We start from the raw sequence: 14,400 nt of genomic DNA, 5'->3' as shown, positions 1-14,400 counted from the left end.
TCCAAATAGTTGAATGGCCTGCCTTCTCCAATTTCTACCACCCAGCAAAATCTGTTTTCTAGTTTTCCAGAAACACGGGGACCTCTTGACCTGGGAAGGTATGATGCCATATGTTAAATCCACTTGGACTAAATTTAGAAGCATCTTTTTCCCTACCCCAAGTGAGATCAAGCAGCCTGCATGGAGAGGATAGGCAGGACTTCCAGAACTAAGGGCTCAGAGGTCAGAGGAATAAAGAGAGCTTTGTAATACCTGAGATTTAATCCTTCTTATTTTTTCCAGAAACATCAGAGATTTTGGCTACACCTAATGATAATAAATATTCTACATGGAATAAATCCTTTTGGAAGAAGGAACTCTCAAAATATGTTTGTTAAATGAATACCATGTGACTGTGAATAATAATGCATATCTGACGATAGTTGTGAAATCTTCTCATATAGAGATAGGCACAACAGATTCTTTTACCTGTTCTGTAGCTGAGGAAAGTGAGATTCAGAGAGGTACTGTTCAAGTTCACGGAACTAAGACTAATACAACTTCTGACTCCTGTCTAATCTTCTTTTCATTAAACTGAAAGCTCAACCAAATACAATGCTTTTTTTTTTTTGTATAACAATTTGGATAATGTATGTCCTATGTAAACACTGGCTCAAATTTCTCTTGACTTATTAGCTCAGGGCAAAGCTAGAGGTAATTTTCTCCTTTGGTTGGGAAACCATTATGGGGAATAGCTGGAAAGGCCCACTAACTTCTTAGTAAATTGCCATATTACTCCCAGGTTAATCTGAGTACTTTTAGAAGTCAGTTTACTCTGGATTAAAGATTTTTGAAGGGGTGGGCAGTGTTTTAGAGAATTCATCTCTTAAAGGAAGACTGAAGCAGAGAAATTCTTTTTAAGTGAGAGTTTCCATGAAAAAAAAAAAAAGAAAATTTATGAAGTTGCGATAGACTACATTTGCTTTTTAATACCCACCATATGTCTGGTTTTTATTCAGGGACTAGAGGAGTGGGTTAGTGCTTATTTTCACAGATTATATAAATAACAGTCCTGCTATTATTTATTTTTTCTAGGTGAAAACATTCTGAATTGTACTAAATAAAATGCTAGGGAAAAAATTATAACCATCCCTAATTATTAATAAAGATAGTCCACTAACAGGTCTTTGGTTAGTGTCTATGATACTTTGGGCTGTGAGATTTTAGAGTGTGGATTGTTTTACAACCAGAGATAAAGGTGATTGATTGCTTTCAGGGGTTTCAATATTAATACCTCCATTTCCTGTTGTCTTTTCTCTCCTTTTCTAATGAGCCATAAATCTAAAACTGGGTTTTAAAAGAAGGTCCACTCACATCCTTTGATATTTTTCTTTTTTTCTGTATCTATCCCCCGTTAGGACACCAAACACCAACTTCCCCATTCTCCTTTCCCTGCATCTCAGTGGTCAAAGCGCAAACAGACCTTGCCTGGTTTAGTGCCCAGAGGGAAGGAAGGCACTAACATTTGTGGAGCGCTCTCCTGTCCAGGCACTGCGCTAACCTGTTACATATGTGGTGGTATAATATTTCAAAGTGCTAATTGTCCGGTATAACTGCCAATTCTCCCCAGCCTGGCAGCTAAATGGAAAAGCAACATGGCCGTGGGGACGATTTACAGTGGGGAACAAAGTTCTCTAGCTTTTAAGTTCAAAGGGCACCATCTGGGTATGAGAAAGGAAATTTTTTGAGAAGGAATGCAGTCAGGGAGAACAGGTTTTTCTTCCTAATTTTAGACTAAAGAGACAAAGGAGCCTGGAGCTGGCAACCAAATCATCTTCAAAGTTGTCCAGCTCCAAAAACACTGGATTTGATGTTACTTTTTACTCTCCTTCCTTGAAATGTGTTGGCTGCTGCTTTGTTTCAGAGGCCACCCAGAATCAACACTTTTGCAAAGGATAACAGATTGAAGTTATTTCTTTGGGATTTGTAACAAAAAGGGAACAACTGCATACAATGGACACTGACTGAAGAATTGATTAAACATTTTAGTTCAAGTGTTCACAGATATGCTGTTTGGTAGTGGACGTAAATTCTATTCTTCCTCATTTGCGAGTTAATAACAAACATAACAAACGGGTCTTGTTTCAACCCTACCCTTCTTGTTCCTTCCGCCTTTTATTTCAGAAGGCTTACAGGCTTTTGCTGCGATATCTTCATCTTTAAGGAGTATTAATGTGAGGGCTTTGTTCTAGCTTTCCTAGCAACCTTTTTAAGTTCCCCATCTTTAAAAGGCACTCTTTTCTTATCCAGTCCTGTGTCCTCATCATCTGCCATCTGGCTTTCTGTCTCTCACTGCCCCTGTTCTTTCCGTCCCTTGCCCTAATGTGTCCTATCTGCCACATTCTTCCTGGGCTGCAGTTCCTTTCCCATAGGGTTCTCTTGGCAATATTCAGGATGGAGGGGTTATTTATTTCCTTTAGAAAGCTGTCATTTTGGAAGGAAAAATTTAGTATACTGCTAGGAGGAATCATCCTTGCTTCTGCCTACCCCAGAAAATAAGCCCAAGCCCTTTCTAGCTACTTCCTGAATTTCTAATTTTAAAGCCTTCCTGTAGCAGCCCTCTTCAGACTGGTAGTGATCACCAGCTGCCAAGACCGCAGAGGGAGACGTGAGCTTTTCTATTACTCATGATGTGTTGTCTCCTTTAGTGTTGTGACCACCCTGAGTGAGCTGTGCTAGATGTTAGGGTCTTAAGGTCACACATAGCCAGCCCCTTGTGCAGTTGGCACTTTGGATAACAAATCATTTGTCTCTGTCTCAATTCTTCCTCTGCGGGATAGATTTCTATTGCCTCTGAATTAGGATAAAATGAGATGAAAGATACGCAAACTTTTTCAAGATAAAGATTTTTTTAAAATGCAGAGTAGTGGTATTATTCTGTGGAGATACTGTGATTAAAATATCTACTATCTTTTTAAAAAAAATAATAGACTCAAAATATATGTACTATTTAGATTGGATTGTCAAGTAAATCTATTTTAAAGTAAAATTTGAACTTTTTTGACATCTTCATATTGTACAAATTATTTAAACCCAACTTTTATTTTGTAAAACAGCAAATCCTGTTGATTGTAAGTCAGATTCTTCCTCTTACTTTTTAAAAGTAACAATCGAGCAAATTAAAAGTCATTGTGCAAGGCAAGTGAGTACAAGGAACAATGACTACTGGATTCTTGCTGCTTAATAGGAATTCTTATTTAGTTCCAGCCTTTAGAAAAAGCTATCACTTTTTATATTTGCTGGTGACAAACAAATGCAAGAAAACACCGTTTTTGGGGAAAAGTCTAAATAAATATTTTATAGGATATGCAGATTTGTTTTCATTTTCACAGATGGAAATACTGCAAAGTTGGTTATAGTATATTTATTTCATTCAGAACAATCCCAGTTGAATCTTTCCTCCTATACAAAATTTTGTAATTTAAATGGAAAGGTATGCTTTCATGTCACATTGATGTCCTATGTGGCCTACATTTCAAAATTGATAGATGATATACATAATATTTTCTATTTTGTTGAAAACAGTAATCAAATTTTAAGTATGTTTCTTTGCAAATGTTGGGATGAGGCAGAAAAATAGTAGCAGGTTTGGTCAGGGATGAAGGCTGAAGGGCTGATGTAGTTCAGATACCACTGCGGCATGTGAAGGGGGCAAGGGCACCGCACAGCCAGAGCCACCATGCATTTCCGTAGGAAAAGGATAGAAAGTGAAAGAAAACTAAATAGCCTCAGAAATGCAAAGCCGTTGCAGGACCCTATTAGCTACATTCCTGGGATGAGATTTGGAAGTATCACATCTCTCGCTGCAGTTCCAATGCAGACATTTGTACAACTGTGATGGAAATTTAAAGCTATACGGAGCCTGTAGTCAATATTGCAATTTAGAGTTTTAATCTGATTGAAGACACAGCCCTTCCTCCCTTGCAGTTTGTTCCACATGCTTGCGTTTTTGGTAATTATTTCTATCTTCTGCACAGGATTATGAATAACTTTGAGGTCAGGGAACCCTGCCCTGCTTCACTGTTAATCGTATCTCTGGCAAGACTTAACCACAAAAGTTTCCTTATCATGAGGGATTAATAAATACTTTTAATTAAAACTTAAGAAATGAAATGTATGCAGTTTACATGGTGTTTGTTTACTGAACACAAACTATAAACAGATGTTTATATCTAACAGAAAAATACTGATCATAGACCTAGCCAAGCGGAAGTACACAGAGACAACTGAAAAAAAAATGTAGTGAAAATTTCAGAAAGGTAAAGAAAAATCTGGCTCTGGGAAATAGTAGAAGAAAGTATCTGCATATGGCAGAGATGTACAGGTTTCTCTATTTGCCCCCTGCTCCTTGGTCCCAGGTCAGTTCTCTGCCTTTTTCGGTCTTGCTCTGCCTTCTAGGAATACAGCGTCTGTGAACATTCATGTGAAGGTTTCTGTGTGACCACAAGTCTTTATTTCTCCGGGAAAAATGCCCAAGAGTACAACTGCTGGCTTGTATGTTAAGTGCATGTTTCACATTGTCAGACGATTCCATGTTAACCCTGCCCATAACTCTGTAAATAGTCCCTTCATAATCCTCTGAGTTGGCCATTTCTTTACTGTTGGGACTGATATGCTGAATTTGGAGAAAAACTAAGTGCTGGAAAAAGAAGTCTCAAGTTACGTAAAAACTGTTTAGCCATATAAACATAAAAATAAAATTTTCCTTTTAAACTCACAATTGTAAACATAGGACAAGAAAGATGAAGAATAATAATTATCTTCCCCCACTTATCATAAGAAATCCAAGATAACATTATTTTCTGAAATATATCTGCAAAAGCTTATTTTGGCTCTAGTGATATCTACTAGTTATTGTCTTCCATAGGACGTGTGGATTCCACACAATAAAAAAGAAGAGAATCAAAAAACTAGAAACCCCGAACTAACAGTATAAACGAGAATCATCTGCATATATCTGAATGTGTGGCATCAGGAGCACAGCTGACACTGCCCAGCATAACTGCGTAAGTTTTTAGAAAGCGTAGAGAAAATACCTCATACTCAAGGTATGACCCTGAAGTAGCGGGATGCTCCGAGCCTCTCCTCTTATCAAAGTGACACAGATCATTCATTCATTCACTCATTCATTCCTACAAGTATTGTTGATCATCTACTATGTAAAATGCATTGTTCAGGGAAGCAAGTTACATGTCCATGCCCTAAGTTAATTCTCTGACGACAGAATAATTCATCAAAGTAGCTTGGGATATCACCCAAACACTAGTAAATGTGTTCCTTTAAAAGAGGAACTCTGCACTTGACTTCAGATATCTGCACAATTCTCCCTGACAAAATAATGGAATCATATAAATTCACCCAGAAATCAAAGCTTGATTTTATAAGGTATTAGAAACAATGGTACAAGGAAAATATTGATTTTTATAATGCTCTTATTAACTTTATTGTGCATGGATGATACAAACTTAGATACAAAATTGCTAGATCTTCTAACATTAAAATTGTTGCCCTACAAATACTAAAAATTGTGTATTAGTTTAATATAAGATCAGAAGCTTGACATGCTCTGTTGCATGACAGAGTAGAACAGATAAGCAAACAGTTCAAAGATGAAAAGAGATACAGATACTATTATTACTCTTCAGAATGCACAAGACTAGGAAGTGGGCAGAAATAAGACCCAGACAAATTCAGACTCTAGCACTTTTCTACTGTGTGTAACCTTGCTTAATTCACTTGGGTATCCTATCTCTGCTTCCATCTCTCTTCCAAAAAAGCAAAGAACGTAAAATAACTTAAGATGATGGCATGGTAATATACCTGCCTTCACAAAGTCATTGCCCTTACCTGACCAGATTGTTGAAGTGGTCAAAATGAGAAGCTGTCTGTGAAGACTGGGTTAAATACATGCATTCATACCTGTGTGAACAAATAGCATGATTTCATCAGTTACACTTATTCCTACCAGTTTTCCACTCATTAAAATTTTTGGAAATTGTGTTTTGAAATGATATAATGACCATTTGCTTGGTCTCATAAAAGAATCAATCTCATAACTGCATTTCCTTTCTGGTTAGACTGCCCTTCCTTGGTTTAATTACCCACTGTATTCATTGAACAGCTTCAAAATTACCTTTGATGGGAGGGGGAAGAAAAGGGGGGGGGACAATCTACAAGAGACTCTTAAAGACAGAGAACAAACTGAGAGTTGATGGAAGGAGGTGGGTGGGGGATGAGCTAGATGGGTGATGGGTATTAAGAAGGGCATTTGTTGTGTTGAGCCCTGGGTGTTGTATGTAAGTGAGGAATCACTGAATTCTACTCCTGAAACCAATATTACACTGTATGTTAACGAACTAGAATTTGAATAAAAATTTGAAGAAATAAAATGTTCACGCTACAAAAGAAAAATTACCTTTTAGTGAAAAAATTTAGTCAAATCCTCAAAGAAGGGGACATTTGCCATTACTAAAAATATTTAAAATAATTTGCCTCATGCTTTTACCAAAAGCTGTGTAAATCCTAAAAGTAAAGCTTAATGAATTTTCACAAAATGAACACATTGGTTAATCACAACCCAGGTCAGGAAATAAAACATTACTCATACTCCAAAGTCCCCTTTTTTGCCCTCCTCACAGTCATTCACAATTTCCTTCTTCCCCAAAGGTAACTACTATCCTGATATCCATCAACATAAATTATATAGAAGAACTTGATATAGGCAAGATCACAAGGAATGTATATTTTGTATTATTTACTCAAAACTGATAATTACGTTGTTACAGATAGCTCATTCATTTTCACATGACAATATACAGAATGAATATTATGAATACGCCACCATTATCCATTATGATGGTTTGATGATCATTTGAGGGGAATGATCTAACTAGTGTCAGGCTATTTCAAATAGTGTTGCCATCAACATTTTTGAACATGTGTTTTGATGAACATACGTATACATTTCTCTTGAGTACATTCTTAGGGGTGGAACTGCTGCATCAACGGACATGTATATTTTAGTTTCATTAGACACTATCAGTTCTCAAATGTGATGGAACCAAATTTGGATTCCCACCATTAGGATGTAAAAGCTCCAGTTTCTGTTTTGATGACAGTTTACTTAATTTCCAAACATAAGGTGGTTTTTATAGTGATTTGACTGTTAATTGATTTCTACTTTTCTTTTTGTCTCAACTTTTTTACTTTTTAATTTTTTATTAACTTTTAATTTTAATTCCATTATAGTTAACATACAGTGTTATACTGGTTTCAGGTGTACAATATAGTGATTCAACGCTTACATACATCACCCAGTTCTCATTACTTCAAGTGTCCTCCTTAATCCCCATCCCGTATTTCACCCATCCCAACACCCACCTCCCCTCTGATAACTATCAGTCTATTTTCTATAGTTTTTCTATAGATTCTTAACTGAATCTGTTTCTTGATTTTCTTGTTTCTCTTTTTCCTTTGCTTGTTTTGTTCCTTAAATCCCACATATGAGTGAATCATATGGTATTTGTCTTTCTCTAACTTATTTCACTTAGCATTATACTCTCTAGCTCCATCCATGTCATTGCAAATGGAAAGATTTCATTCTTTTTGATGGCTGAATAATATTGCTATATATCTATATCTATATCTATATCTATCTATCTATCTATCATCTATCTATATATCTATATCTATATATATATATACCACTCTTCTTCATCCATTTGTCTATTGATGGACACTTGGGCTGCTTCCATAATCTGGCTATTGTAAATAATGCTTCTATAAACACAGTGGTGCATGTATCCCTTTGAATTAGTGTTTCTGCATTTTGGGGGTAGTCCTATTTTTAACTTCTTGAGGAACCTCCATACTGTTTTCCCTAGTGGCTGCACCAGTAGGAAAGAATATACAATGGGCAGACAGTCTCTTTAACAAATGGTGTTGGGAAAACTGGACAGCTACATGCAAAAGAATGAAACTGGACCACTTTTTAACACCATATACAAAAATAAATTCTAAATGGATTAAAGATCTAAATATGAGGCCTGAAATCATAAAAATCCTTGAAGAGAGAACAGGCAGTAATCTCTCTGACATTGGCCATAGCAACATTTTTCTAGACATGTCTCCTGAGGCAAGGAAAACAAAAGCGAAAATAAACTATTGGGACTACATCAAAATAAAAATCTTCTGCACAGCGAAGGAAACAATCAATGAAACAAAAAGACAACCTACTGAATGGGAGAAGATAGTTGCAAATTACACATCTGATGAGGGATTAGTATCCAAAATATATAAAGAACTGATACAACATCAAAAAATCCCAAATAATCCAACTAAAAAACGGGCAGAAGACATGAACAGACATTTCTCCAAACAAGACATCCAGATGGCCAACAGACACATAAAAAGATGCTCAACATCACTCATCATCAGGGAAATGCAAACCAAAACTACAATGAGATATCATCCCATGACCTGTGAGAATGGCTAAAATCAACAACACAACAAACAAGTGTTGTTGAGGATAGGGAGAAAAAGGAACACTATTGCACTGTTGGTGGGAATGCAAACTGATTTCTACCTTCCTTTATAGTCCAAAAAAATATTGTCTGATTAAAATCCTCCGAATTTATTACAGCTTGCTCTGTAGACCTGCACATGGCCAGTTTTGATAAAAACATAATGTTTGCTTGAAAAAGAATGTAATTCTGCAGTTGTTGCTTTGCTGCATATTAGGTAAATTAGGTCAAGTGTTTTAAAAGTATTGTTAAAAATTTTTATAACCTTAATGAGTTTTTTGTCTCTTTTTTTTTCCATTATTGAGGTAAGTATTTAAAATTTCTTACTATAACATTCCACTTCTCTTTATAGTCTGGCAATTTTTGCAGTATATATTTTGAAGGTGTATATTATTAGGTACATATAAATTTAGAGTTGTTTTATCGTCTTTGTGGGGGAATGTGAATGAACACCTTTTTTTATGTCTAGTAATACTTCTTCCCTTAAATTTTACTTTATTAATTTATATGTACTAGCTTTCTCTGAATTAGTATTTGTATAGAACATATTTTTTCATACTTTTACTTTCAGCCTTTCTTTGTCCTTCTATGTGTTTTTATAAATGTGTCTTGCAAGTGGTATTTATTTTGGATTTTAAAAATTCAGTTTGGTAGTTTTTAAAAAAATTTATTTAGTACACTTATTTTTGTGTGTGTGGTTTTGTTGTTTGCTTGCTTTTAATTTTTTATTGAAGTGAAATTTAAATACGTTGAGATGTATCTTAAGTGTATAATATGATGAGTTTTTACAAATGTAAACACCCATGTAAACAACATTTCAATCTGAATATAGAACCGTTCCACCATCCCAGGAAGTTCTGTTGGCCACATTACAGACAATCTCCACTTGTATAGACATTGTTCTGAACTCTAGTGCCATAGAGTAGATTAGATATGTATTTCATATAAATGAATTATACAGCCTATGAGCTTTTGTATATTATTTTCTTTGTTCCACATGATATATGTGATACATATAGCATATTCTTTTTTATATTACTGAGTAGATTTACATTGTATAACTATTTTCCTATTGATGTACAACTGAGTTGTTTCTAGTTTTTGTATATTATGAATAAAGCTGTTATAAGCATTTGTATGTACATACATTCCTATTTCTTTTGGGAGAAATACAACAGTGTGAAATTTCTGGGTCACAAGATAAATATACACTTAACTTTATAAGAAATTATCAAAAAGTTTTCCAAAGCCATCAAACTGCTTTATACTTGTATTAGGCCACTTACATGTGATGTAATCGTGGATACATTTGACAATAATTCTATCATCTTACTCCTTGGTTTCTATTTGCTCTGACTGTCCTATGCTTTTTTTCTGGTGGTTTGATTTTGTTTTTTGTTCGTTGTTTTTGGCATCCTTTGGATTTCATAAAATATTTTTTTATCATTCCGGCCTTCTCCCGTTAACTTTTTGGTTACATATTAATTAAATATATTAGAAATTATAGCATGTATACTTGACCTCCAAAAATCTAATATAAATCAAAGCTGTCACTTTTTAGACTATATAAGGATCTTAAAACTCTTCAATACCATTTATTGTTACTTCTTGCCTTTTGAGTTGTTTTTGTCATGCATTTTAATTCTGTAAGTACTTTTTAGCCACATAAGATAAAATTATTTTTCAGTCAATATTTATTTAGGTTTCCCCACGTATTTAAGATTTCATTGCTTTTACTCTTTCCTGCATTTCTGTGCTTCTATTATAATTTTCCTTTAGCTTGAAAAAACTATTTTTAATATTTATATATTAACTTAAAATTATTTTTAATATTTACATTTAATATTTATTTTATGCATTTCTGTTGGCAACAATTTGCTTTTAATTTGTGTAAAATATTTTTATTTGTCTTCATTTTAGAAGAATCTTTTTACTGGTTATAGATTTCTAGGTTGGTAGGTGTTTCTTTTTTATCCTAAAAGATGTAATTTTATTGTTTTCTGACGTCCTTTATTTCTTTTGAGAAATTTGTGATTTTGGTCCTTGCAAGTAAAAGCTTGTAATTTTTCTCTAGCTGCTTTAAAGGCCATCTCTTTTCTTTTTTATTTTTTTCAGCAAATTTTTATAATTTACCTAAGTGCATTTTCTTTGTATTTATTGTACTTGGCGTTCATATTACTTCTTGAATCTATGGCTTGATATTTTTGTTAGTTTTGAAGACTTCTTGGCTATTATGTCTTCAAATATAGGTTCTTTATTGTTTTCTCTTGTTTTCCCCTTTGGGACTCTTAATTACACATATATCAGATTTTGACGTTTTGTCCCATATTCTCTTAGTCTCTTTTTAGTTTTGTTCTCTCTATACTTTAATTTGGATATTTTTTTTTTCATGAACTTAATTTCCAGGTCATTTTCCTCTCTTGAGTTGTGTCTAACCTTTTATTATACATATGTATTGCATTCTCCATTTCAGTTTATCATAATGTTTAGTTCTAGAGAGGTCATTTGTTTCCTTCTTTGAATATATTTCAATTTTTTTATTGTCTTAGTCTGTTTATGCAGCTATAACAAGACTGGGGGGAGGTTATAAGAACACTGATTTATTTCTTACAGTTTTGGAAGCTAGAGAATCCAAGATCAAAGTGCTGGCAGATTTGGTGTCTGGTAAGGGCCACTTCCTGGTTCATCGTGGCCATCTTCTCACAGTGTCCTCACCTGGTGGAAGGGGCAAGGGCACTAGCCCATTCATGAACACTCGACTCTCATGACCTAATCACCTCTCGGAAGCTTCTCTTTCTAATACCATCACTTTGGGGCTTAGGTTTCAACATCTGGAGTTTTAGGAGGACAGACACATGCAGTCTATAATACTAATAAAATTCTTCATTTTGTCAAATATTTTCTCAAGATATTATAAAATCTGTGCCTTATAACTTTATTATTTGTATTATACCTGCATTTGTCATCTATTTTCTCTCTAGGTCTGATCAGATTGCTGGGTTCACCTCTTTGTGCTTATCTTCTCTCCTGAATCTTGGCCCCTTAGGTCCTGGACTCCTAAGTTTTGGTTTCTCAGTCCTTTGAGACTGTAGAAAACTCTGCTCATCTTCTCTGCCTCTTCATATCACATTCTGCTCCATTTCTCAGACTTTGAGTATGTGCTGATTAGAAAAGCAGATAGCTCCAAGGGGAAAGTGGCATAACATGTGAGGCTTATGTCAATGAATTTCTCTTCCCTTTGGGATCTTGGCTCCTTAAGTCTGGCTTCTCTGAGAGCTCCACAAAATTTTCAAGCAGATTCTTAAAAAGTATTTTTTCGAGGGGCGCCTGGGTGGCACAGCGGTTAAGCGTCTGCCTTCGGCTCAGGGCGTGATCCCAGCGTTGTGGAATCGAGCCCCACATCAGGCTTCTCTGCTATGGGCCTGCTTCTTCCTCTCCCGCTCCCCCTGCTTGTGTTCCCTCTCTCGCTGGCTGTCTCTGTCTCTGTCAAATAAATAAATAAAATCTTAAAAAAAAAAAAAAAAGTATTTTTTCGAGCTTGTCAAGTTTTCCTTGGTGGGAAGACCAGTCTATTCTAGTCTGCCACAGCCAGAGATATTTACCTTGAATTTTTATGGCAAAGACAAATAACTTAATACCCACAGAATCCCTCGGGTTGGGCAACAGTCCCATGTGGCTTTTAGCTTCAGGGCAGAGACAAGCTACCATCATGAAAAACCTGGTCAGCTGTTCTTCCAAGTCAGCCATAAGCAAAGCTCAGAGCAAATCAAAGAAGTATGTCCTTAACCATGACACCTCCCTAGAAAGAACAGATGCTTGATAAAATCTAGTAAGGACCACCTATACTCTATGCATGAATATGTCAAAACCTCTGAATTTTTACAGTATTCTTTTTGCTTGATTGTTATACTATAGTAATATTACAAAACATGAAGCAGCTCCTTCACAGCTGCAGAGAGAAGTGGAGATTGATATAATTATTTCATCAACTTGGACAATGTTTGTGCTATTAACTGAAATATCTTAATAATCAACTTTGCTGCTACTCCCCCAAACTCTCCAAAATTTGTATGTGTAAATTTAAATTTAGAGTATATCAAGTGAAATACCCCAAACTACTGTTTCATCTTTAACCAGACTAAAATACTGCAAGAATCACTTTTTATTTTTTGAGTTTTCAGAGTTTTTTTTTAAATAAGAAGCAAAAATGGAATTAGTAAGACTAAAACACTAACTGTACAATTAACAAAATAGTTGATTAATTACTATAATAAATCAGAGTAACAGAATTAGAAAATAAGTTTATAAAGACAAATATGGTTTCCTCATTTCCTTTCAATTATAATGAATTTTATCCCTTATTATCTTAATGTGTTCTTACTTCTGAATTTTTCATTTTACTAAAGATTAACCTCAAAATCCTTAGAAAAAAAGAACAAATGGTAAAAATTAAAATTAAAATACTGTGAACCTTAATCATTAAGTATACCTTTGAAACAAACATTTAAAAACATTCCAGTGTCTACTGTTTACACAGCAATTGTATTATAAATTATAATTTAAAAATTAGATCTTATTCTAAATGTGGTAGGGAATTGAACTATTTAAACAACCCTGTAATAAATACACAAGGAAAAAAATTCCTTTGGTAAAGTCAACTCTTCATTTTTATTTATGTTTTCCAAAACTGAAACATATTATTAATTTTTTAAAAGTGAAACATAGCTATTTAAAGCAGGTATAAATTATAAGGATTCCTGGCACCGTATTCAAGAAAACGGAATCATATTTGAGGTAATATCACAGATTTTGAAAACACAATTAGGGACGTTGATATTAATAAATGCATATTTATCTGAATTAACGTTCTATACTTATAATCCTTTATGAGTTAGTAGTCAAGAAAGCTATCCCATTGGAGGGACACCTGTCTTCCTATGGTTCTGAGAGGCAGTCCTTAATACTCAACATGCTCTTAAATGTTGCAATAATATGAACTCATGTTTTAATCAGAAGGTTAAACAGAGTCTTAAGGGTTCTCCAACTTCAATTTTCTTTATTCATTTTCCTTTGGTAGTTGTCTAAAGCCAGAACCCTGAAGGTTATTTTGCTCAGAAATGTTTAAGCCAGACTGCCAAAAACCTTTCCTACAGCTTTTGAAAAACCATTTCTCAGATGTATAGGAATTCTTATTTGTCAAAAATCTGCATGAATCTAAAATTAAACACAACAACAGCAATTCATGTTGGAAAGAATTTATAAAGAAGGAAACCATGGCAACAGAATCATTTATTTTTAACTGCATAACCCTTATCTCTACCTTCACCCCGAAACTAAGCACACTTAAGCCATTGCTTTTTTTCCATGCTTCCTTATTCCCATTGTAATTCTGCAAGAGTCAAAAAATAGCAACAGGAATTGTCATATTTATATTACTAAGTACTGTGTAAGCCATGCTTCTCTTCTATTTACTTGCTCACATTATCCTGCAAATGGCCTTTGAGGAACTTCTGTGGTTGTCAAGGGGAAGCTCAGGTAATGCATCCTATAGGGTCAGTGCCATGTTAACTGGGGCAGGCTCTCTAGTGGGAAGCTTAGGTTTCTGATTTAATTCCCCAAGGATTCCACATCTTATCAGAAGTGAGCTGACCATACAGAGCAGAAGCAAATGTAACTGCAGCATATTTCAACGTAAGTTAAACTTCCCCTGGCTCCTCTTTGTGCAGAGAATCCAGAAAGCTCTGTTTCTGCTGCGCTACTGCCTTTTACATCACTGCCTGATCTATATCACCATGCCAGGAGAACTCATACAATGTATGTACTTTTCTGAAGCAAAGGA

The sequence above is a fragment of the Ursus maritimus genome, unplaced genomic scaffold (genome assembly GCF_017311325.1).
Source record: "Ursus maritimus isolate PB19 unplaced genomic scaffold, ASM1731132v1 scaffold_10, whole genome shotgun sequence".
Classification (NCBI taxonomy): Eukaryota; Metazoa; Chordata; class Mammalia; order Carnivora; family Ursidae; genus Ursus; species Ursus maritimus.
The sequence above is the reverse complement of the archived record's forward strand: the minus strand, read 5'-3'. Positions refer to the sequence as shown.